This window comes from Monodelphis domestica, chromosome 1 (genome assembly GCF_027887165.1).
Source record: "Monodelphis domestica isolate mMonDom1 chromosome 1, mMonDom1.pri, whole genome shotgun sequence".
NCBI classification, from domain to species: Eukaryota; Metazoa; Chordata; class Mammalia; order Didelphimorphia; family Didelphidae; genus Monodelphis; species Monodelphis domestica.
In genome coordinates, this window is record NC_077227.1 from 208,180,696 (window position 1) to 208,207,752 (window position 27,057).

A 27,057-nucleotide genomic window follows, 5' to 3' on the forward strand; every position below is an offset into this window, starting at 1 on the left:
ATGACTGAATGGCTAGAAAAGGTCTGTGACCTAACCTTGTTCAAGAAGCTTACTGTACTTACTGGCAGCTATACCTCTCTTATGCTAAGTCATCACAAGTCTAGTGTAGACTTAAGGAGATCTGTACCTGAGGGTGGTGGTGTTCAAGGCAGTTATAAGCCTTATGTGCTGAGCAAGGAGTAAGTCCAGAAGCAGGGTAGTATGCAACAGCCTGGGAATGATGCTGGATCTTGGATCTAGCACAGTCTGAAGCCTGCAGTGCAATAACCAGGGCAGGAAGCCCAGACCTGCTGCTCTTTCACTCAGAACCTATAGAGATTTTCCAGCTGGTTAACTATGGCCAAATCATAACAGCATTCTCCTGAATCTCCCAAGTAGGATCAAGCCCACAGTGTGTGGCTCAGACTCAAAAGTTTAAAATTGCAGAGCTCAGACTTCACTCTAGATCAGAATACTTTCAGTGGCCTGAAATCTTGAAGGTCAACAACCTGAGCTGGTAATTAAGTGCCCAGTAGTAAGAGCTTGCTCATCTGAAAAATAACCAAAACTACCAAAGCAGTTTTATGAACAAATCTTTTAATCAGAATGAAGGAATGGCATCAGGATGATGACTGTCTTGGGGAAGATACACAATAAAATTATTACTGGGAATTTCTACTGAACTGCAGAACTTGGGGATCCATATATATACTTTAGAACAGTGATGGTGAACCTTTTAGAGACCAAGTGCCATTCCCTCCTGCACCCCCCTCCCCATGAGTGTTATGCCCTGCTCCTCTTCTCCCAGACAGGAGGAGGGAAGTGCTCCTGCTGGGTAGAGGGGCAGGTGATGAGAGACACATGGAGAAGGGAAGGAGAGTGGCCCCAGAGCTCTGCTCTTCAGCTGTGTGCCACACTGTGAGCTCTGTTCCCCTCATACCTAGCTCTTTTCTAACCCCACTACAGGAATTGTCTATACTACAGACTCAATAGGCTTCAGGTCTGCACCACACCATCAGGTGGCATGTAAGCTGCACCCCCTCACCCCAGTCAGGGGAGGGAGGAAGCATTCCCATTGGGCTGCTGGTCAGAGGGGCAGGCATTGTAAGAAATATCCTCTGTGCAGTAGAGAGGGGGAAGAGAGTAGCTCAACCAAGTCCCTCTGCCTTTGCAGTAACAAACTTTGGCAGACAACTATGTGTGCCCTCTTTAGAAGGGCACCATATGTTGCCCACCCCAGTTTTAAGGAGTATTGGAATGGATGGATAACTGCCTGGTTATGTAAACACTTTGGACAAAGGATGAAGCCAGAGACTATATGGGAGGAGCCTAAATACAAGAGAAATTAAGTAAAGGAGGGTTACCTAAAATTTGCTTGTGTTAGCTCCTCCTGTCTAGGGTAATCAGGAGGTTCTTAAAAGTTAAGTCCCTTCTTACAAATTCATTACCTCAGATACAAATTCCAGGACCTAGGCAAAACTTATTCACTGCCAATTTAACCTGTTCAGTCTGGATTGAGGGTTAATATAGAGGTTACAAGAAAGCAAGGTTGTCAAGCTTTACAAGTATTGCTATTCAATGAGATATCATTCCTCAATATAATTCTGGGAGATAGGGGCTATTATTCCTAATTTGCAGTTGAGGAAGCTGAGGCAAACAGGTGATTTGTCAGGATTCACACAGCTACTAAGTTTTATATAATTGAAAATCTGTTACCCTAAAAAAGAACTACATTTCCCGGGAGCCCACTGACTTCCTGTCATTATATACTTCCTGTAGACAGGAGATAAATATTGAGTGGGCGGTCCTGCTCACTCTCTTTGGCTTGCTCTGAGCATAGAGGCAGTGATAAGTAATGGGATTTTTAAATGGGCTACTTAGCAATGGGCACCTGGTCTTTTATTTGTTACCTTTTATTCCTTTATGATCATTAATCAATCTCCTAAAATATATTTTTATTATTGAGACTAATTTTAATTTTTTTCAGTTTCTAAGGATGGATTTAAACTCTGGTCTTCCTGACTACAGATCCATTGCTGTATCCACTGTGCCACCAAACTGCCCCTAGATCTAAGGGTCTAAATATCCTAAGGGACACAAAACAGGACTAAACCTAGCTTAACCTTTTGCATTTTTCTACCCAGGAAATAAATCCCCTGAGAGTAGTGGGTTATGGCCCTAAGAAAGAACAAAACAAAAAGAACAATGACAAAAGAGTGAGGACTAGCTAGTCCTCAGCCCACACACACTGCTAGAATCAAAATGATACAATATGAAAAATTCTTTGCAAATCTCAAATTGCTATATAAATACTAGCTATTATTAGAAGCATATTAGCCCTGCTCGATTAAATAATACCTCAAAGTGCAATATATACTTGGTCAACAAACATTTATTTATTTTTGTGTTATGCTTAGGGTGAGTGAAAGGAATGTCCACCTACTCAATGAACTCATAAGTCTGTGTGCATTTCCTCTTTGACAGAAGGGGAACTCAAGAGCCCAGTGTTACAGCCAGTAAGCAAATACCAAGTATGCAAGCAGGCAGCCTTCTAGTCCCTAACACAAAGGTAGATAGATGGCCCCTCCCCTCATTCACTATTGGCTAGTTACTTGAGAGTTACAATCTTATTAAGAAAGCTAGTTAATCTAAGGTGCAATTTACAAAAACCAATTATCCTAATTATTCAAAAGGGTTTTAACCAATAAAACAAGAACCATCTCAATCCTATTTATATAGCCTATAGCCTTTTAACCAATCAAAACACAGAATATTTCAATCCTATCTATCTGAAATGGGACTTGGGTTGAGAACACAAAAGTTCTTAACTTGTTTTGATGGAAAAGCTCTCTGATTCCATCTGAGTGATTCATGGAGAGAAGTCTAACATCTTACTAAATTTCATCTCTCACAGTGAGGTTCACAAATAATAGTGGATATAAACCTGTATTTTGACTAATCTTAATAATTTGGTCTATTTTAGGCCAATTTCTTATTGCATCTAATTGAGCCATTATGTTAACTGTGTCAGCTCTATCATTCCCAAGTTCACTTCTGCTTCTATGATTAGTATTATCTTCAATCTAAGTTTTCTTTTCAGAAAGTTTTTATTCTAAAGCAGAATTCCACAGCAAAGTGGAACAGGAAGTTTAATCACTCTTTTAACTTCTCTCAATCTATTCAAAGATGAAGAAAAAGATTCCTATCTAAACAAAATTAAACTAAGATGCTTCCAAAGTTTCTGAGAATCAAGATCTCTTCTTAAAATTGATTACCTTCTATTCAAGGTGTAAACCTTAAAAATCTCAACTCCTAAAGTACTACTACTACTAATAAGCATTTTAATTTGAGTAAGATTATAATCTTTGGAACCACACAAAGCCATAACATTGGGATTCTAATCTGGGAAGCCACCCAGAACCTGAAACACAGGAACTTCCACTAAATTATGGAAAAGGAAGAGATTAAATAGTCTTTTAGAAGGGAGGGGGCATCAGCATTATTATTCCTAATTTGTGGTTGAGGAAGTTGTAGAAGTGATTTGTGTGGCCCTAAGGAAGAACAAAGAGTGGGGGCTAGCTGACAGCATAAAAGTTTGGGAAAGGCAATGCCTACAGGCTAGGGTAACTTGGAGTGGCTTTCAATTATTTAGGTTTAATTGTCCTCTTTAACATCAATCCTTAAGCAAAGGAGGCTTAAATCCTGAGAAAGGAGCAAAACAAACTCATAATAATAATAATCATTATCTGTCTTTTGTATTCTTTGTTTTAACACTGGGAAAAATCAGTAAGGAGATTCTCTGAAAACAACATCATCAAAGGAAAATTGAATAGGTATTGGTTTGGAAGGATTATGTATTATTATACTGTCATAATTCTATTTCTTAATATTTTATAATACCACCTTTAGGAATAACATATGCTATGTGCTTCCATACTTTCCACATTGTGGAATTCCTCCTTTCCTTTCAGGTTACATTGGTACTATAAGTGACACGTGACTAACTTATAGACTAAAATAACGTGTCATTTTTAGTAAGCATATATGTGTGAAGTAAAAGTTTAAAGGGACCTTGAAATATCAAGGTACACCCTCTTTAGCCACTAGTCAAAAAGACCGAGGAAAACCATCTTTTAAATGGAATATATTTATTGAGAGAGAAATGTGGAGCAATCTCTCACATCGTACACAAGACAATGTTCCCCAGATTTACAGAGTGAAATGTTGGCCATGGCTCAAGGCATTGCCTAGAGACAGAATGACCCCTGATATAAAGAAATGGGGGGCACTGCCTCAAGTCAGTGATCCAAGACAAAATGTCCCCAAATTCACAGAAAAATCCCTCATTTATAGGAGAATCCTGATACGAAAAAGCCTCCCTGAAGGGATTATGACATTTTTACAAGGGTTGGAGACAAGGAAATTTCCTTGTTTTGTTTTGAAACCCTTACCTTCCTTAATACTGTGTTGGTTCCAAGGCAGAAGATTGCTAAAGGCTAGGCAATGGGGGGTTAAGTGACTTGCTCAGAGTCACACAGCTGGGAAGTGTCTGAGGTCAAATCTTGGTTCTCAATCCACTGAGCAACCCAGCTGCTCCCTGGAGGTTTTAATCCAGAAATAAAGAACAGGAATATTAAATTGAATAGCTATGCAGTAGATACAAAGAGAGGAGGAGTTCAGGGCTGGATTACCTGGAAGGCCTGAACAATGGATACAAGAGGACCCATTCCAGCCATTAGGCTTGACCTCCTAGAAGAAAAGCTCAGATACAATGGGAGAGACTGCTAAAACAAGGGGGGTATTCAAGATTTGATGAAGGTCAGTCTGGGGCAACTCCCTAAGGCAACTTAACCCAAATCACTTAAAGCTAGAAGGCTTTTATCTTGCAGAGAGAAGAATTGGAGTGGAGTAATCTTGTCTTGAACTGAGGTATTTGGGGAAGCTTTTACTAACTTCTTGGACTATTAATAACTTGAGAATAATGCACTAATTTCTCACTCTACACATATTAAATATTAGCAAAGTTAACATTTTACCCTAATTGTTTTAAATCAGAATTTTTCATTTCCCCAAATGTATATAGGTAGCCATCGCAGAATCTTAGATTTAGTCTGGAAGGGGTCTTAGAAGTCATTAAGTCCAACTTTTTATAGATGAGGAAGCAGAGGCACAGTGAGCTTAAGTGACTTGCCCAAGAGAAAAGAGCCAGTAAGTGTCCAAGGCAGGATTTGGTCCCAAGTCTTCTGAATTCCAAGTTCAATGCTCTTTTTATTCCATACTGCCTCATCACACTCAAGCCTTTTGCCACCACACTCAACTGTGCCTGATTTGCTGTGAACAAAAGAGAATGGATGGAATTTGGATCTTAATGTTGGCCTTGAATGGGACAGGGTCACCGACAGGGGACCTCACCACTGAAAAAAGTTCACCAACACAGAGTTCAGAAGCCAGAGTAGAAGACAGCAGTTTATTCTTTGGAGAAAAGGGCATTCCCCAGCTTTAGGTGCCTAAGGAATGTATTGAGTCCAAAGATTCAGTTTATAGGGTCTCCGATCAAAGGAACTTTTCCCATCGCCCACCTTTTGTTTGGTCAGAAGTCATCATCTTTGACATCTTTAAAGAATTACTGAGTTGTAGATTACTTGAAAAGATAGGTAAATCCTAGGGTTGTACAAGATTAGGGAGTTAAGAATTTTAGTTAGACCTCTAGTTGACAGATGAGTGAATCATTGGGTTGTAGATTTTAAGAGTTGATGGATTATGAGTTACTCTACCCCTCAAAGCCTTTGAAATGTGAAAGGCCAACACTTGTGTTTTTAGAGGGGAGGGGTGTTCTAAAAGGAAGGGAAGAAGGGGGGCAGCTGGGTATCTCAGTGGATTGAGAGCCAGGCCTCGAGATGGGAGGTCCTAGGTTCAAATCTGGCCTCAGACACTTCCCAGCTGTGTGACCCTGGGCAAGTCACTTGACCCCTATTGCCTAGCCCTTACCACTCTTCTGCCTTGGAGTCACTACACAGTATTGATTCCAAGACAGAAAGTATGGGTTTTTTAAAATAAAATAAAAGGAAAGGAACGTACTAATGTCTACTTGGTACTTAGCATTTCTTATGAGAAAGACATAGATTTTATTCCATTCAGCCTCTAGGGAGCATAAATTGTGTGGCACATCATTCCACTTGTTAAAGATGCTAGGTTAATGGAGTTCTAGGCCAGAATGAATGGTTGACTAGAAGTCTTATATCAACTGTCATCCAAAATAAATAGGTGTAATGCAATAATCAGTAGAATACTGATATGGAGGGCGCCCATTAATGGCTCTCCTTTCATTTATCTATAAGTAACAAGGCAAACAATTCTTCAGGCACTTTTGTCTTTAAGAACTTATACTGGGGGCGGAGTCAAGATGGCAGCTTAGCAAGCAGCAAAAGTTCAGACCTCCTGGAAGACCCTTCCTTACTGATACAGACTGAATGCTCCTAGCGCACCGAAATTCAATCTGAACAACAGGACAGAAGCAGGAAACCCTCCTTCTAGACTCAAATCAAAAGGTACTCCCCCCCCCCAAAAGCCAGAATCCTAGAATACTCAGGGCTAAGGGGAAGGCAGAGCGAAGGTCCCAGGACCCCTCCCCCACAACCCAGAGGGCTGAGCCCCCAGCAGCAGCGGGAACCTCTGAGCGGGCAAAGGTGCTGGTTTGCAGGGTCTACCTTGGGAGCAGCGGGGCGCTGGGCTCGGAGCATCCAGCTTGGACAGCTGGGAGGAAGCCAGGGAGAAACGGGCAGTGGCTGGGGCCCTCCATCTCACTCCATCAGGGGCTCCAGTCTCACCCTTGCCTCGGGCACATCCAGACCAATCCAGTTGAACTAATCCCATCAGAACTCCTCAGAGTTTAGGGAGATGGACAAAGGCACTTGCGGACAGCAGAGAAGCAGCTGGAGAGAACTGGAGAGAGCCTGGGCGGCCCAGCCTTCCAGGAGTCTTCAGAGCCTCAGTGCTTCATACCACATACAGCCCAAGTCAATTGAACTCAATCCAGTCAAAAGCCTCCAGAGGACAGGGAAGCTAACATTCCTCCCCTAGAGACTGTACCAAGAGATCTGACAAAGCTCCAAGAGGGGAGACTGACAGCCCCAAAACCAAAACAAAATGAGAGGAGCAAGAGCACAGCCAAATACGGGGAGCAAAGAAGGGGTAAACTCTAGCAAACAACAGAAAAAGAAGAAAGAAATTACAATAGACAGCTTCTGCACAGGTAATGAGCAAAGAGCGAATGAAACGGAGGGGGAGGACCCAGCAAAGGAAAAATCAGAAATCCCAGCGAATTGGATACAGGCTTTGGAAGAACTCAAAATGCAATTCAAAACACAATTAAGAGAGGCTGAAGACAATTGGGAAAAGAACTTAAAAACTAAGATAAGTCATCTGGAAACAGAAAATAGTGTCTTGAAAGCCAAAATCAACCAGCTGGGAAATGAGGCAAAGGAGATGAAAGATGAGGCAAAGCAGATGAAAGATGAGGTGAAGAAGATGAAAGATGACCTCCAAAGAAAATTCAACCAAAAGGAAAAGGACAACCAAAAAACTAAGGATGAAATCCAGTCTTTAAGAACCAGAATACAACAACTTGAATCGAGCGGCCTCACAAGGCAGCAAGACACTATAAAACAAAACCAAAAGAATGAAAAAATTGAGGAAAATATGAAGCATCTCATTCACAAAACAGAGGATTTAGAAAATTGTTCAAGGAGAGACAATTTAAGAATTATTGGCCTACCAGAAGACCATGAAAAAAGAAAAAGCCTAGACATTATATTACAGGAAATTATTAAAGAAAACTGCCCCGAAATCCTTGAACAAGAGGGAAAAGTGGAGATTGATAGAATCCACAGATCACCTCCTGTACTTAATCCCCAACTGACAACACCCAGGAATGTTATAGCCAAATTCAAGAACTATCAGACCAAAGAAAAGATATTACAAGCTGCCAATAAGTCATTCAGATACCAAGGAACCACAGTGAGGATAACTCAGGATCTGGCTGCATCCACACTGAAAAAAAGAAAGGCATGGAATACGATATTCCGGAAAGCAAGGGAACTAGGTCTACAACCAAGAATCAACTACCCAGCAAAACTGACTATATTCTTACAGGAGAAAGTATGGTCATTCAACAAAATAGAAGAATTTCAAGAATTCATAAAGAAAAGACCAGACCTGAACAGAAAATTTGATGTCCAAGCACAGAACTCAAGAGACTCATCAAAAGGTAATTAAAAAAGAGGGGAAAAAAGAAAAACAAAAAAAAATTTAAGAGACTCAATAAGTTAAAATGATATGTATCCCTATAAGAAAAGAGGTCATTGGTAAGTCTTAAAAACTGTATAGGATGAAAGGACAAGACATAAATAGGTATATAGATATATGCATGCAAAAATACATACACATGAGTATGCATATATATATATATATATAACTAGAGCTTAAAAATAGGTTAATATTAAAAGAAATGGGAAAAGAAACAAATGAGGGTGAATTTATATGTCATAAAGAAGCTCATGGTGGGAGGGGAGAGAACATCAATACACTGGAAGGGTAAAGAGGTCAGAGACAGGAAATACTCAACTTATACATGCTTTGAAAGTGACTCAAAGAGGGAAAAACAATCCAATCCATTGGGGGCAGAGAATAGATTTGCACCCTATAGGGGAGTAGAAGGGTAACAAACAGTCTGGTGGGGAGGGAAGCAGTACAGGGGAGGGAGAGAGCGGGGGGTTAATTTTAGAAAGACTACAGGGAAAATAAGGGGGGGATAAATAGGGAGGGGGTAGAAAGGGAAGTAAAATAAGGGTGGGAACAAGGGGGACTGTTCAAAAGCAAACATTGGTGTAGAAGGAAATAGTGAAAGAAGAAAAGGCACGTAAAGGAGCAGAAATCAAAATGCTGGGAAATACACAGCTAGTAATCATAACTCTGAATGTGAATGGAATGAACTCACCCATAAAACGTAAGCGAATAGCAGAGTGGATTAGAGCCCAAAACCCTACCATATGCTGTCTACAAGAAACACATATGAGAAAGGTAGATACACATAGGGTGAAAGTAAGAGGGTGGAGCCAAATCTATTGGGCATCAACTGACAAAAAGAAGGAAAAAATGCAAAGGAAGGAGGACTTGCAGTCCCAGATCTCAAACTATACTATAAAGCAGTGGTTATCAAAACAATTTGGTACTGGCTAAGAGACAGAAAGGAGGATCAGTGGAATAGACTTGGTGGAAGTGATCTCTGCAAGACAGTTTATGACAAACCCAAAGACCCCAGCTTTTGGGACAAAAATCCACTATTTCATTAAAAACTGCTGGGAAAATTGGAAGACAGTGTGGGAGAGATTAGGTTTGGATAAACTCACACCCTACACCAAGATAAATTCAGAATGGGTGAATGACTTGAACATAAAGAAGGAAACTATAAGTAAATTAGGTGAACACAAAATAGTATACATGTCAGACCTTTGGGAAGGGAAAGATTTTAAAACCAAGCAAGACTTAGAGTCACAAAATGTAAAATAAATAATTTTGACTACATCAAATTAAAAAGGTTTTATACAAACAAAACCAATGTAACTAAAATCAGAAGGGTAGCAACAAATTGGGAAACAATCTTCATAAAAACCTCTGACAAAGGTTTAATTACTCAAATTTACAAAGAGCTAAATCAATTGTACAAAAAATCAAGCCATTCTCCAATTGATAAATGGGCAAGGGACATGAACAGGCAGTTCTCAGCCAAAGAAATCAAAACTATTAATAAGCAAATGAAAAAGTGCTCTACATCTCTTATAATCAGAGAGATGCAAATCAAAACAACTCTGAAGTATCACCTCACACCTAGCAGATTGGCTAACATAACAGCTATGGAAAGTAATGAATGCTGGAGGGGATGTGGCAAAGTAGGGACACTAATTCATTGCTGGTGGAGTTGTGAATTAATCTAACCATTCTGGAGGGCAATTTGGAACTATGCCCAAAGGGTGATAAAAGACAGTCTGCCCTTTGATCCAGCCATAGCACTACTGGGCTTGTACCCCAAAGAGATAATAAGGGAAAAGACTTGTACAAGAATATTCATAGCTGCACTCTTTGTGGTGGCCAAAAATTGGAAAATGAGGGGATGCCCTTCAATTGGGGAATGGCTGAACAAATTGTGGTATATGTTGGTGATGGAATACTATTGTGGTAAAAGGAATAATAAAGTGGAGGAATTCCATAGTGACTGGAACGACCTCCAGGAAGTGATGCAGAGCGAAAGGAGCAGAACCAGGAAAACATTGTACACAGAGACTGATACATTGTGGTACAATCGAAGGTAATGGACTTCTCCATTAGTGGCAATGCAGTGTCCCTGAACAATCTGCAGGGATCTAAAAAACACTATCCCCAAGCAGAGGATAAACTGTGAGAGTAAAAACACCAAAGAAAAGCAACTGCTTGACTACGGGGTAGGGGGTGGGGTTGGGGGGGTGGGGGGGAGGGGACATGTCTGAGGAGAGACTCTAAATGAACACTAATGCAAATACCAACAACATGGAAATGGGTTTGAATCAAGAACACATGTGCTACCCAGTGGAATTTCGCATGGGCTATGGGAGAGGTGGTGGGAGGGAGGGGAGGGAAGAAAAGAAAATGATCTTTGTTTCCAATGAATAATGTTTGGAAATGACCAAATAAAAATTAAAAAAAAGAAAAAATAATAAAATAAAAAAAATCTTCACATATTAAAAAAAAAAAGAAGAACTTATACTGGTCAGCCCATCCTTAAACTCTTTATTTGCCACTCATTTTATAGAAAACTCTTAACAGCTTGGATAGCCCAGGATCCAAAATTTTGAAATGATGAGAAGGTGATCCAAGAGGAAAATGTTCCTGCAAAATGCTTTGCCATTGAAAGAAATAATTCAGCATCTAAACAACCACCAAGGTTATGTTTGTGAGATTTCTAAATTTAGAGGAGTTAGTTCTTCATATGAACTTTCCATAGCTGACTGAAATGGGAGAACAATTTTTTGACAAGTCTCCAAAGAACATGGTCTGAGTATCTTCACACATGGGCATTGGATGCCTTAAAGCATCTGAGACCACAGCAGAAACTGACTCCAAGAGCCATGATCTCTTTTGTATACTAAACCCTTTGGATGAGAGCTCTAGCAGGCAACCATTGGCAACTTAGACTAGCTCAATAGCCATAGCCAGTCAAAGGGATAATGGATCTCCTTTGAGGGCTCAGACCAATGTAAAAATGGAGATTTTGAACCCTAGACTTCAATCCCCAGAAGTCCTTGGTATTTCCCAAAATTCCCTCTAACCTCACCTGAGTCTCCACGTAGAGTTCAAAATCTTCATTTTTACATTAATGACTCCCATATAGAAAGCCAAGACCTGATTAGGAGATGATGCAAGGCAGAGCTGGAAGGAATTGCCTACAGACCAAAGCAGGACACTGAAATCTGACCTCAACCCTTCCCCTTCCCCTTCCCCTTCAGTCCTCCACTTTAATTTTCTGTTGTTGTTTTATTTTTTTATCAATCCCAAAACCAATCATTTTTTAAAAATTCTGAATTCAACAATCACAAATATTTCAAGACATGAAGGAAAAGGAAGAGGACTATACCACACATCATAAACTGCCTCATAGAGTATTTTTTAAATCTAAGCGGAACCAAATACTAATGTTGGATCCCCCTTCTGCACTTCCCCTTCTTCTCTTTGTATACCTTTCATAATCCTTTGTATTTTGCACGCCTGTCACTACCCTCCAAAACCTTCTCAATGAGTCTTATAACAAAGTGTTACAAATTATGTCTTATCCTGTACCTCCTATGTATCTCTTCTTTCCCTGCCAATAAGTGGTACAAAGTGTGTTTCATCACCAGTCTTAAGAAGCCATTACTGGTCAAGACTTTGGTCAGAGTTCTGAGATTTTTCAGTGTTGTTTGCATTCACATTCTTTTTTCATCATGCAAATTTTTCTCCTACTTCCATTCTCAATTATCAAAAGAAGAGGGGGGAAAAAACAAAGAAAAAATGGAAGAAAGTTATACTTTTGGGATAAAGAAAAAAAATTCAAAATCAGAATCAAAATATCAAAATCTATGTACATAAAATGTTGAGTAACCAAGAATAAATTCATAATTGGCCCTTGTATTAGGGTCCAATTTAAAGTAATTTCTATCCCACAAGTCTATAGGACAGAATGCAGTAATATTTCACTTACCCATTTGCAGCCAAGACTACAGGAAGTTGCCACACTATAAGAATTTATTTTGATAGGGAAGTGTCATTCCCTGGTCTGATTTTTTGTCATTCTCAGGGATATGGGGAGCCAGGATAATAGTCAAACTTTGGTACTTGTCTGTATTTCACAAAGAGTATGGATACAAGGAAGTCCTATGACAACATATGCCAAGTGTCGCAACTTCGAGTCTCACACTAGGTTCAAGTACTTTTTTAATGGCTTAGAAGTCCATCAATCCTACCTGGATTGGTTTCTTTCTTTTTGACCTGTGTGCTCTTTTTGGCACTATTCAGGTTAAGTCTGTGCTCCTTGTTTTCATCCCATTTCCTAGAATCAGACACAAACATTAATCACAGTCCCATAACATTTATCAATAAATGGCAGGTTCCACAGTTTAAAGCTCTTTGGGTATGCATTAATATTATAGCAAGTATATATATATTTTAAACTCATGTTACTGCTCAATAAAAATTAATATTGATTGTATATACCTTAAGTACAAGAAATGAAAAAAAAATGGGGAAAAATCAAATATTCTAATCAAAATAAAAGAAAAGCAATAGTAAAAATGAAGAAAAAAATTTCAGGGATTCAATGTGTTCCACCCCCCAAAAAAACAGTATCCAATTGTCTATGGATTATTATCTCCAATGCATGTGATAGGATACAGTCAATCAGTCTCAATAAAAGATACTCTCTTTACATGTGAGCAACGAATCCAAGAGTCCTTCTCTCCAATCTTTATAGATGTTGGAGTAGTTAATATTTGGAATGATCCTTCCCAGAAAGGCTGAGTTGCTCCAGTATGCTGGAAATTCTTTATATACACCTTGTCTTTTGGGTTCAGGTCATGAAGTGGAAAGTCTAGTGGTCTGGCTTGTACTGCAACTCCAGATTCATGGAGTTCATGCAGTTTGTGCTGTAATTCCTGTATGTAGGGAGCAATAGTAGTATCTCCCCCTAATAGTGATGTATATGCAGGGGAGAGAGGCTTAGCCTATATAGGTGGATGTCAAAAAAGCATCTCAAATGGTGAGATGTGTAGGTCTCCTCTGGGCCTGCTTCCAAGATAAAATATGCCTAGAGGGAGAATTTCAGGCCTTTTTAAATGTGTCAGTGCATAATTTGCCAATCATATTTTTAAGTTCTTTATTCATTCTTTCAACTTGGCCTGAGCTCTGGGGATGATATGGTACATGAAATTTGGGAGTTATCCCCAAGCAAGAATATATCTGATCTAGGAAAGAATCAGTAAAATGACTTCCTCTATCTGAATCAATATGTGCTGGCAGTCCAAAGCAAGGAATAATCTCTTTTAAAAGCACCTTAGCAACAAAAGCCACTGTGGCTCGGGCTGCAAGAAATGCTTCCAGCCATCTGGTCAATTGATGTACTATGACTAGACAAAATTTATAATGTCCAGCCTTTGGCATTGTTATGAAATCTATCTGTAGGCACTCAAAAGGTGTGTAAGCCAGAGGATGCCCACCAAAGGCTTTGCCACAAAATGCATGTTGTTTATATGCTTGGCAGGTAGAGCAGGCTATACACACTTTAGAAGCTATAGTAGTCATACTAGGGGCTATCCATACTCTTTTAACAGAGTCCATGATTCCCTGGGTACCAAAGTGACCATTTTTATGAACAGACTGGCAAATTTGGTGATAGAAACTTCTAGGGAGCAGGGGTTTTCCCTCAAATGACACCCATACTCCAATAATCTGTTTTGCTTTAAATTTTTGCTGCCATTTTCCCACTTCCTTTTCATTATAGGAAAGTGATAAATTTAAGTCATCAGTGGTTGTCAATGTTAAAATTAATTAAAATGTAATTAGATTAAAGTTAATTTTAATTTAAATAAAATAAATAAAATTTTAAAATTAAAATTAATTCAGGCCCTTCTGTGGCTGCTAGCTTTGCAGCTATATATGCTCAGTCATTTACCCTAGAGACAGGGTCAGTGCCACCATATGGGCAGGGCAATGAGCTATAGCTAGGGCATTAGGCAGCTGGAATGCAGAAAGAACTTCATTAATAATTTCTCCATTAGCTATAGATTTTCCAGCTGAGGTTAAAAATCCTCTCTGGAGCCATAGCATCCCGACTGAGTAGAAAATGCCAAAAGCATATCTAGAATCCATATAAATTGTTGCTTTTTTATCCTTGGCAATTATACAGGCGTGTTTCAGGGCTATGTGTTCTGCACCTTGAGCACTAATATTAAAAGGCAGTGAAGCTGACCACTCAGTGGCAAATTCAGTGACTACAGCAGCTCTAATGTAGCGTATGCCATCCCTCATAAAAGAAGAACCATCAGCAAATAAGACCAGATCTGGGTTGTTTAAGGGAGTGCCCAAGAGATTTCTTGAGGCTTTTCTGCTATGGACACTAGTGTTTCACAATTGTGTAATGATTCTCCTGAAATTGGTAAATCTGGAAGCAAGGTATCAGGGTTAAGATTTGTACAGCATTTCAAGGTGATATTTTCACTGTTTAACAAGGTTATTTCATACCTTGTAAATTGCTGATCAGAGAATGCCTGTGTTCTATGCCTTACTACCTTCTACCTCATGTGGGCACATAATTGTTAATGAGCATCTCAATACTAGATCAACAGTTTTTGTCACTAGTAAGGCTGTAGCAGCTACTCCTCTAAGACAGGTGGTGCTCCTGATGCTACTGGGTCCAGTTGGGCAGAATAATAAGCAATTGGGTGCTGAGAAGGTCCTAAGGTCTGAGTTAAAACATCTGAAGCTACCCCTCTTCCCTCATGCACATACAAATTAAATGGCTTGTTGTAATCTGGGATGCCTAGAGCAGGGGCATACAGGAGGGCCTGTTTTAGATCTGATAGCACTGACAGGTGTTCTGGCTCTAATTTGAGGGGATCAGGAACCAAATCCCTTCTTAGTGCTATAAGGGGTTTAGTAATTACCCCATAGCAAGGAATCCATTGTCTACAAAACCCTGTTGCTAGTAATATTGCTCTCAACTATTTCTTAATGGTAGTAGTGCTTATGTTTTGAATATTTTCAATTCGTTTGGGAGAAATAGAATGGCACCCACAGTCACGATGAACGCCAAATATTCTACTTTAGGGAGATACCACTAAACTTTATTCTTCAAGATCTTATGCCCTCTTTTGTGAAGTTCCAAAAGAATGTGTTTACTATCTTCTTGACATGCTTCTGCATCTGTTGAAGCCAAGAGTAGATCATCTAAATATTTGATTAATTTACTGTTTGTAAATGTTATATTATCTGTGTCTTGGCTCAAAATTTTTGTGAATATACTCGGGCTTTCCGTGTAACCCTGGGGCAGACAACTCCATGTATCTCGGAGCCCTTCCAGGTGAAATCAAAGATATGCCTGGAATCCTCATGAATTGGTATGGAAGAGAAGGTTGAGCACAAGTCCACTACTGTAAAGTATGTAGCTGTGCTAGGAATAGAAGAAATAATTGTATGTATGTTGGAAACTAGGAGTGTCTCTTTATAACATAATTGCTCACAGCCCTCAAATCCTGTATGAATCGATAGAGGTGCTTGCCATCAGGCCCTATTTTTTTTTTTTAATGGGCAGGATGGGCGAATTGTATTCAAATTTACAAGGGATTATTATTCCCTAGTCAGTTAATGAGTTTATTACTGGGATAATACCCTCAATTGCCTCTTTTGAGAGGGATGCTGAGGAATGGAAGGAGGTGGGCTAGATTTAGTTTTTATCTGCACAGGAACAGCCAATTTAAGTAAGCCTACATCAGAAGAAGATGTGGCCCAAAGAAACTCTGGCATATCTGCAGGTATTACAAAGGTGGGAGGCTCTTTCCGCTCCTGGCTCTCTGAGAGAAGTATAGGTAGCAATTTTAAAGATTCCCCAGGTACTTCCAATGATAAGGAACCATCTGTGAAGCAAGTTATTGTGGCTCTGAGTTTGCATAGAAGGTCCCTTCGCAGAAAATTTAAATGGGAGTCAGGCATCAAGAGAAAAGAATGTTGTACTTCTAAGGGTCCTAGGGGAAAGCTTTTTAACTCTTTGGGGTATCCCTGACACTCCCATTACACTCTCTGAGCCAATGGAATAGCAATGGAAATCAGATCTACAATCATAATAAGTGTTACCCACCTTTAAGGTAACATGGGGCTCATCAGTATGGTGGTGGGGCATTGAATAGGGACAATGGGTAGTAGGACATCAGAGTCCAGAAAATCAAAGGTTGCATCCTCTGATTCCTGTGCCCCGGCCCCCCTTCCGCCAACACCTTCATTGTATTTGGGAAATTCTTTGGGCATCCCCCTGAGAGGTATTAGCACCCCGAGTATTTTTTGGATGAGCACCACTTAAGTATTATTGTTGTGGAGTCATTTGGTTTGAATTATCATTTTCCCAATATTTATTCCTATAGTTATCATTCCTAAAGTTGTGGTTTCCATTATCATTATTATAATTATTTCTATAATTATTATTTCTGTAGTTGTTATTAAACTGCATATTATTTCTGATTGCCTTGAATAAAGTTCTATACTCTATCATTCTGTGGCCATTCTCATAGAATTGGCAGGTAATGGATAATTAGATTCCGGGAGAGGGGCAAGTGCCATTGGTTGAATATTATGCTCTCTTTCCAGTTTAGCCATCTTATCTGTTAAATATGTCAATTGTTTCTCCATGAGATCATTATTCTCTTCCTCCTTTTCTTTGTTTCCCTTTGAAACATACAGAGCTGTTTTCCGCAATTCTTCAAGGTCCATCTCCAGCCATCTTGGGCAATGTGTTCTAAAATAATCCCTAATCACTTTGCAAGAGTTATTGACAAAGTGCCTTCTAATTTGTCTTATGCAGTTTTCTTTAGAAAGGTCAAAATACAGTTATCGACCCCCAAACTCAATTATTCTATCCATGAATCTGGATATGAATCTTCCTCATTTTGCTTAATTCTTTCAAATTCTGTCCACTTATCTGTACTGTCTGTACACTCTCTCATGGCTGTTAAGATGGCCTCCCTACAATGGTATAGTTATAAATAATCCTCAGAGTTGTTATAGTCCCATTTGGGATCCTGAGATGGCCAGGGTGCTGCATTGCGCCCCCAGGTTTTATTGATATGAGCAATTATTTTATTTTTCTCACGTTCAGTTAAAAAAGCCTGTAGCAATTTTTCAACGGCTTTGTATGATGAATTATATTGAAATAATATGTCTGTCATCTTTTTCGTTACCAGAAAGGGATTTTGTTCATATATGAGAACATTTCATGTGAATTCATTTATTTCTTGGGGAGTAAATGGTATATTGTGCCTTAGAGTCACCACATCCCCATTGTGCCCTATTTCAGGTACTTCTCTTAGAAATTTGTTACCTGTGGGTCAATTTGACTAGAACTAGTTTCTTTAGAAGGATGAGATTTCATTGGGGCTAGAATTGGTTTTTGGGTAGGAGGACATTTCCTTGGGGCTGGGATTGTTTTTTGGGTAGGAGAAGGAACAGGAGAAACTGAGATTTCAGAAGTTGGGATTTCAGGATAAGGGTCTTGGAAAGTAAGTTCAGCCAAGATTTGCAGACCATGAGAGTCTGGTAGCTGAGCTATAGGAGAGGTGTTTTCCATATTCATTTCAGGGGAAGGAATTTCCTCAATTTCCTCATTTAGAGCTTCAGGACCCGGTTTGTAAGGGTCAGACATGTTTTTGGTGGGGTTGGTATTTGCCAGTTGATCCTGTAAGAAGCATTTAAAATTATCCAATTGGTTTTTCATGTTTTCGTGCATTTTAGCTTCAAATTTTTTCAAGGTAGCATTTCTTGTCACAGTATTTAGGAGTATAAAAATGAAATGATCTAAGAACATAAGAAATGGGAGGTATCCTGGAATCTTTAATATCCCTAATTTATCAAATGTCATACAAATTTTATAGAATGTAGTATTCATTTATATATATGTGTATATATATATATATATATATATTTACAATTAATATATAATTATTTACAATTTTGGCTTTCATCAGTAGATATTGCTACTGGCTAGGAGTTTAAGTCAGGGAGTTAAAACAAAAGATTTGGGTATAGTGTACTTTTTTCTTAAGAGCCTTCTAATCCAATCAAGTCCCCTAGGCCAAAAGGAGACATAAAACAAAGTCTTTTACCTGAGGCTAAGGCTGAGTTTTTGTTTGATTTGGGAGGGGTCATAAGCCTCTTCTTTTTTTCTTTCAGTTTCTTTCTTTGAGCAAAGCCTCAAAGGCTTTTTTACTTCTCACTTAATTTTAAAACTAGAGACATATGGGGAGCAGGACAAGGCCAAAACTTCCTCCAGGTTTTTTCACCACCAGTTAAGAGTAATCTAGGCAGTATTGTCAGTAAGGGTTGGCTAATTGAGTTGTGTTCCCTAAGGGAAGGGAGATTCTGAATAAGCTTCCCTGGCTAAGGCCACTTAAGGTCCTGCTGCTTTTAGGTCTAAAAAAAAAATGGCTGTGTTCAATTCAAATTGAGGCGGAAAAAAAAATGTTTTATACTCACCTGATCTCAAAGCTGTGTTTTGAACTGAGTTAGATGCTTAAAAGACTGAGTTGAGGAGGTAATAAAAAGAGAAAGGAAAGAAAGGTTTCACTGAAATTTGAGGGTCCTGTTCACAACCTTCGTGGATTAGCCAGACTGTAAGGGGTAAATTTAGGGTTGAGACTGAATATAAATTTAGTTGGTTGCCAGGGATTTAATTTTTAAATCCCAATAAAAATACTCAAGTCAGTTTGGGAATTTTTATTATGAAGGGAAGGAATTAAGAAGAAGAGAGAGGGGAAAGGGTATAAGATTTCTCTGGCATAGCCTGAGCCAAGGGGAGTTCAAAGAACTTCTAGCCTCAAGACCTCCTCCAAGATGAGGAGCCTCCTAGGAGGATGGCAAAAGGTAAAGGAAAAAAAAAGGAATCAGCCTAAACTCTGAGAGAGCTCAGGGAAGATGCCTCACCTGACCCACACCAAGATGCCAAGACGCCAAGCACACTGCCACCAGCCACATCTCTGCCGCAAAAAACCCCAGAGCCACCTCTCCTCATAAAGAGCCCCAAGAGAGGCAGTGACGTGAAATGTGTAGACTGTTTTTTACATCACTTCCTGCATCTCACATGTACCAATGGTAGCTTAAGCTTGACTTAGGACAGTCCAGGGGGTCTGTCAGTTGTTTCTGATTTGTCACTTGCTAGCACATGTCTGTCATAGGCCATCCTCCTCAACACTTAATCCTTAAGTAGGGGTGTTTGAATTTTTCTTTGTTAGACTAAGCAGGGTGGAGTAAATCTAAAATTCACAATCTGTTCATACCAGTCTTTCAATTTTTCTCTAAATGTTTTATATTCCTTCAGTGGGATAATGAATGACCCAAATAAGCCTTCAGACACTCTTGTGGTATGACAGAATATCTTTTAGGTGCCAGCTCTTTTATTGCATTCTCCTGAGAATGGAAACTCACAAGTTTAGTGTGCTATAAGTAATACATTCAGTGAGTACAAAATACAGGACCCAAAGGGCTCCCTTTCATCCTGGTTCCTGAGGAAAGATGGTCCTTCCCCTTATTCACTACTAACTGGTCACTTGGGAGTTACATTTTATACATGAAAACTAGTGAGATGCTATTAATATCTAGTAGTACTAATTATTCATTTGGTCCTAGCCAGAGTAGAGGACATTTTCTACTTAAAAATTTTTTTTTAATTTTAGTAACACATTTCCACATAAGTTTTCCAAAGTTACATAATCCATATTGTCCCCTTCTTTTCCCATCACCCTCCCAGAGGTGACAAACTATTTAATCTGGGTTATACATGTATTATCTTGTAACATATGTTTCCATATTATTCATTTTTGTAAGTGAATAACTCTATAGAACCAAAATACCAAAACATGAATCCACATAAACAAGTCATAAATCATATATTTTTATCTGCATTTCTCCTCTAACAGTATTTTCTCTGTAGATGGAGAGCATTCTTTTTCATAAGTCCTTAGAATTATCCTGGATTATTGTATTGCTATTAGTAGCAGTCATTTGATCATTCCACAATATTGCAGTTATTTTATATAATGATCTCCAGGTTCTTCTTATTTCACTCTGCATCAGTCCATGAAGGTCTTTCCAGCTCTTTCTGAAATCATCATGTTCATCATTCCTTAGAGAACAATAGTATTCCATCACCATCATATGTCACAATTTGTTCAGTCATTCCCCAATTAATACATATCTCTTTAGTTTCCTATCCTTTGCCACCACAAAAAGAGTGGCGATAAATATTTTTGTACAAACAGGTTCTTTCCCATTTTTTTTTATCTCTTTGGGATACTGTGATAGAGGCTGGTACTATAGAGACAAAGTGCCAGGCTGAAGAGTATGTGAAATTGATCACCTTGACAGGGGAGGAGGAGGAGGAGGAGGAGAAGACTCTGGTTTGGAGAGCAGTGAGGTCTCTTGGTCTTGACCTCAAGGAGGGAGGGAAAAGGGTTTAGATAGAGACAGGGACCCCATTTCCCCACTATCCTTTCCCCATTCTTACCTGCCCATTATTCCTTTTGTATCATCTGACTGAATTAACATTAAAAGTTATCTGTTCCCCAAGCTGAGTGTGAGTGAACAGATCAAGGGGAGACCTTTTGGTCTCGAGTAGTGGAAGGGGGACAAGAGGGACAAGAGGGACAAGAGGGAATTGGGGAAAGCAGCTTTAGCTAAAGAGGGAAGGCAGAAGGGAGAAAATCTTCAAACTCCCTCTCCTCTCTCTGAGCCAACCCTTACATCTGCTGTCTCCCCTGAACCCCATTTTGAGAAGGGGGCTCTCCTCTCTTTCCCCCTCTTCATACCAAAAGTCCAAACTTCACATGGGGTACAAACTTCCCTCTTTTATCTTTTTTTAATACAATATAAACCCACTAGTGATATTACTGAATCAAAAGGTATTCATTCTTTTATAACACTTTGGACATAATTCCAAATTGCCCTCCAAAATGCTTGAATCAGTTCACAACTCAATGCATTAGTGTCCCAATTTTCCACATCCCCTCCAACATTTATCATTTTCCTTTACTGTCATATTGGCCAATCTGCTAAGTATGAGGTAATACCTCAGAGTAGTTTTAATTTGCATTTCTCTAATCAAAAGGGATTTAGAACATTTTTTCATAAGTGGTGGCTTTGATTTCTTCATCTGAAAACTGCCTATTTATATCCTTTGACCATTTATCAATTGGGGAATGACTTGGAATCTTATAAATTTTACTTAGTTCTTTATATATTTGAGAAATGAAACCTTTATCAGAGAAATTTGTTATAAAATATTTTTCCTAGTTTGTTTTTTCCCTTCTAATCTTGGTTGGATTGGTTTTGTTTGTATAAAACATTTTTTTTCCTTTTTTTTTTAATATTTTATTTGATCATTTCCAAGCATTATTCATTAAAGACATAGATCATTTTCTTTTCCTCCCCCCCACCCCCCGTAGCCGACGCGTAAATCCACTGGGCATTACATGTTTTCTTGATTTGAACCCATTGCTATGTTGATAATATTTGCATTAGAGTGTTCATTTAGAGTCTCTCCTCTGTCATGTCCCCTCAACCACTGTATTCAGGCAGTTGCTTTTCCTCGGTGTTTCTACTCCCACAGTTTATCCTCTGCTTATGAATGGTGTTTTTTTCTCCTAGATCCCTGCAAATTGTTCAGGGACATTACACCGCCACTAATGGAGAAGTCCATTACGTTCGATTATACCACAGTGTATTAGTCTCTGTGTACAATGTTCTCCTGGTTCTGCTCCTCTCGCTCTGCATCACTTCCTGGAGGTTATTCCAGTCTCCATGGAACTCCTCCACTTTATTATTCCTTTTAGCACAATAGTATTCCATCACCAACATATACCACAATTTGCTCAGCCATTCCCCAATTGATGGGCATCCCCTTGTGTACAAAACCTTTTTAATATAATAAAAAAATATTCATTTTAGATTCTTGTAATTTCTCTATCTCTTGTTTGGTCTTAAATTCTTCCCTTAGTTGGATAGAGAAACAAGCCTAGAGAGAGAAGGTCCTGGATTCAAATCTGGCCTCAGATACTTCCTACTTGCATGACTGAGCAAGTCACTTAACTCCCATTGCCTCAATCTTACCACTCTTCTGCTTTGAACCATTACACAGTATTGATTCTAAGATGGAAGGTAGAGTTTTAAAAAAAATTTGGTGGACTTAAAAAAAAAAAGGTATATTTGTTCTTTTTAAGATCAATGTAAGGAAAATGTCCTAAAAATTAGAACTATCAAAAAGGTACTTTAGGAAATAGAAGATTCCTCATCACTCAAAGTCTTCAAGCAAAGGTTAACTGACCAAACATTTGGGAAGGTTGTAGAGAACCAAATCAGTCATGTGAGGTTTGGACTAGATTACCTCTGAACTCTCTTCCAATTCCATGACTCTGTGTTATCTTCTGCGTGCCATCAACTGTAGGAGCATTAGGAGAAATAAATTTAAATAAGATTGAGGGGGAAGGCTTGGAAAGTCAAAGAGGAAAAATACAGGAGATTGTAGGGGGGAAAACATGGAGGAAATATGCAAGTAACAATCATAACTGTGAATAAGAGAAACTCACCCAGAAAAAGGGATATCAAAATGGATTAGAAATCAAAATCCAACTTGTTACTTATAAGAAACATTTTCAAATGTATAGGTTCATACAGAGTTAAGACAGTGAAGCAAAATCAATTATACTTCAAGGGAACTCAAAGAAGCAGGGGAAGAAACCATGATTTCAGTTTAAAGTGACAGTAAAAATAGATATGATAAAAAGCTATAAGCAGAGAAGCTACATTGTACTAAAAAGCATCATACATAATGAATCAATATTAATACCTGAAAGAGTGATATGTTTATAACTTTAGGTCTATCTATATTTGTTCTAAACTACTTAACATATAAATACTTAAAGGAAAACTATTGAATTGTAGGAAGAAATAGTAAGGATATAATGATTGGGATATCACCGTACCCCTTTCAAAACTAGACAAATCTAAGAAACAGTTAAACAATAAGTAAGTTAAGTGCCTGAAGAGGCTTTAGAAAAGTTAAACATGGGGGGGGGGGGGGGAGCAGCTGGATAGCTCAGTGGACTGAAAACCAGGCCTAGAGATGGGAGGTCCTAGGTTCAAATCTGGCCTCAGATACTTCCCAGCTGTGTAAACCTGGGCAAGTCACTTGACCCCCATTGCCTAGCCCTTATCCCTCTTCTGCCTTGGAATCAATACACAGTATTGATTCTAAGATGGAAGGTAAGGGTTTAAAAAAAAAGTTAAACATGATACATTTTTAGCAATTACTGAATGGTAACAGAAAGACATTTACATATTTTTTAACTATGTGTGACATCTTTACAAGAACTGATCATGTATTGGGATATAAACACCTCACAAACAAATGCAGAAAAGTACTAAATATATCTTTCACTAACTACAATGTAATGAAAATTATTGTAGACAAAATAATTTAATACTAAAGAATTGATGGATCAAAGAATGAATCATAGTAATAATAGAGGATATCATGAACCATGACATAATAATCAATATAATTAAACCACAGCTTAAGAGAAAATTTATATTTCTAATAGCTTTCATCAACAAAAGAGAAATAGCAAATTAATGGACCAGGCATGCAATTTAAAAAACTAAAAAAAGGAAACAATTCAAAAGGACCCAACTAAAAACCAAAGTAGAAATTCTTAGAAGAGATTAAGATATTAGAAAAAATAATTAAACTAGGTATAGGAGAGTTTGCTTACAAGTATCAGATATCCTTGTTGTTTTATAGATATACTAAAATAGTAAGTCAGGAGACAATTTATTTCTATTTTAGGAACTCATTTGATAAAGTATTTCATATTATTCTTGTAGAAAAGATGGAGAGATGTAAAATAGAATGGATTTGGAACTGCTTAAAAGTAGTTGCTAATGTTTCAACATCTACTTGGCAAGTCTCTAGAGAAGTTTCTCAGCAATGTGTGCTTGCTCCAGGCTGTTTAACATCTTTATCAGTGACTTGGATAAATAGGATAACTAGTATACCATTTAAATTTTTGGATAACATAGATGGAAGAGATAGCTGACATACTAGATGACAGAATTGGGATCTAAAATTATCTCAACAGGCTAAAGCTTTAAGTGACTCTAATTAAATGAAATCTAATAGGGGTTACTGTACGCTTGGGTCCAAAAAATCAACTTTATAAGTACAGAATAGAGAGGCATGGGTAGGCAGCACCTTGTCTGGAAAAGATACAGGAGTTTTCATTTATTACAATGTAGTTAATACTTTGGAGTTAATCAGCAGAATGATGTGGCAGCCAAAGAAACTAATAAAAACCGGGGCTATACTGAGAAGCTTAACTATTTCAGGAGGAGGGAGTAATAGTTTCTCCATACTCTGCCTTGGACAGACTACATCTAGAGGACTTTGTTCCATTCAGAGTGCTACAATTTAATGAGAGCATTGATAATCTGGAGAGTATATTGTTGTTCGGTCATTTCAGTCTTGCCAAGCTCTTTGTGACCACATTTGAGGTTTTGTTGGCAAAGATACTGGAATAGTTTTCCGTTTCCTTCTCCAGTTCATTTTATAGATGAAGAAACAGAGGCAAATTGGGTTAAGTGACTTGTTCAGGGTCACACAGCTAGGAAGTGTATCTGTGGGAATGTGGGCTTTGTGTTCACCTGACTGAGATTAGGGATATGCTTCTGGCCAATAAGGTGCCAGCTGCTGCCCGTGTCAGTGCCATCACCCCATGTGATATCACTGTGCCAGCCCAGAACACTGGTCTGGGTCCTGAAAAGACTTCCTTCTTCCAGGCTCTGGGTATCACCACCAAGATTTCCAGGGGCACCATTGAAATCTTGAGTGATGTGCAACTGATTAAGACCAGGTAGGTGCCAGCGAGGCCACTCTGTTGAACATGCTGAACATCTCCCTATTCTCCTACAGGCTCATCATTCAGCAGGTGTTTGACAATGGCAGCGTCTACAACCCTGAAGTGTTGGACATCATGGAGGAGACTCTGCACCTGCAGTTCTTAGAGGGTGTTTGCCAAGTTGCTGGTGTCTGTCTGCAGATACCCTACTGTTGCATCAGTACCCCACTCTTATCAATGAGTACAAGCAGGCCTTGGCTGTAGCTGTGGAAACTGACTATATCTTCCCACTTGCTGAAAAAGTTAAAGCCTTCCTGGCTGACCCTTCAGCATTTGCAGTGGCTGCCCCTGCTGCAGTGTCGCCCCAGGCTGCAGCCACACCTGCTGTTATTGCCCCAGCCAAAGTGGAAGCCAAGTTAAAACACCGATGAAAAGATGAAAAGCAACTGCTTGACTACAGGGGTGGAGGGGATATGACTGAGGAGAGACTCTAAATGAACACTCTAGTGCAAATACCAACAACATGGAAATGGGTTCGAACCAAGAACACATGTGATACCCAATGGAATCACGCGTGGGCTATGGGAGAGGTGGTGGGAGGGGGGAGGGAAGAAAAGAAAATGATCTTTGTTTCCAATGAATAGTGTTTGGAAATGACCAAATAAAAATTTTAAAAAATTAAAAAAAAAAACCAAACAACAACAACAAAAAAAACAAAGTGGAAGCCAAGGAAGAGTTGGAGGAGTCTGATGAAGATAAGGAATTTGGTCTGTTTGATTAGCCTAGGAAATAACTATGTCATGTGGTTTGTTTGTGAAACAAAGAAATAAAAGTGCTCATTTATCTCTACCTCCAGGGCCTATGTTTAGATTTTTAACCTCAAAAATGTATAAACTTTAAAATCTAAAAAGTGGGAATGTTAGCCCTTACCTCCCAGAGGTGGGAATGCTTTGTGTGGACTGTAAATGTTGCTGTTACTAATTTATGGTGTAGGTAAAAAAATGTTGTGAAAGTGAAAAAACATAACAAAACCCAAGGCCCTCCCAGCTCCAGGCCCATCATTCTAACTACTGTGTCACCTAGCTGCCTAAGGATTATATAGAGTAGGGTAAGGTAAAGAGGGTGATAAAAGGCCATCAGTCCAAACCATATGAATTTTAGTTAAAATAACTGGGAATTGGGGCATGTAAATAGCACAGCACCAGGCCTGGAGTCTGAATGAAAGGCAAATTTAGACTTGATGCGACAAAAAACTTCCTCATGATTAGAGCTATCTAAATGTGGAGTGAATTGCCATAGGAGTAGCTTTCCCCTTATTAGAAGGAGCTGGATGATCATTTGCAAGGTGTGTTATATTGGGATTCCATTCAAGTGTGACAATGAACTAGATGGCCAATGAGTTACCTTCTAAGTTTAAACATTCTTGATTTTACGATCCACACATCTGCTAGATTTTCAGCCTAAAGTCAAGCAGCTAAAAATTTCTTAACATATTAATTCAATTATCAGGACTCCTAAATTGGGATTTTGAGGAATATTTCTAGTCTCTTCTTAGCTTTACTCTTATATCTCTCAATACTTACCAGACACTTCCAACTGGATTTCTATAGGCATCTTAAAATCAACACATCCAAAACAGAATTCATTATCTTTCTCTCCAAACCCAACTCTCTACTGAAATTCTCTATTTCTTTGTTTCTTTAAAGATTTTTTTATTAATTACATGTAATAACACATATCCACATAAATTTTCAAAAGTTACATGATACTTCCTTCCCATCCATCTCCCTTTAAGGAGCTGTCAAGTAATTCAATCTGGATTATACATGTATTATTGATGGAGGTGGACAGAGATAGAAGTGGGATCCCA

General features: G+C 38.8%; 1 pseudogene; it reads left to right on the forward strand.

Moving 5' to 3' along the window:
* Positions 1-25,633, forward strand: LOC107650870 (60S acidic ribosomal protein P0-like; annotated as a pseudogene).
* Positions 25,634-27,057: the final 1,424 nt, after the last annotated feature.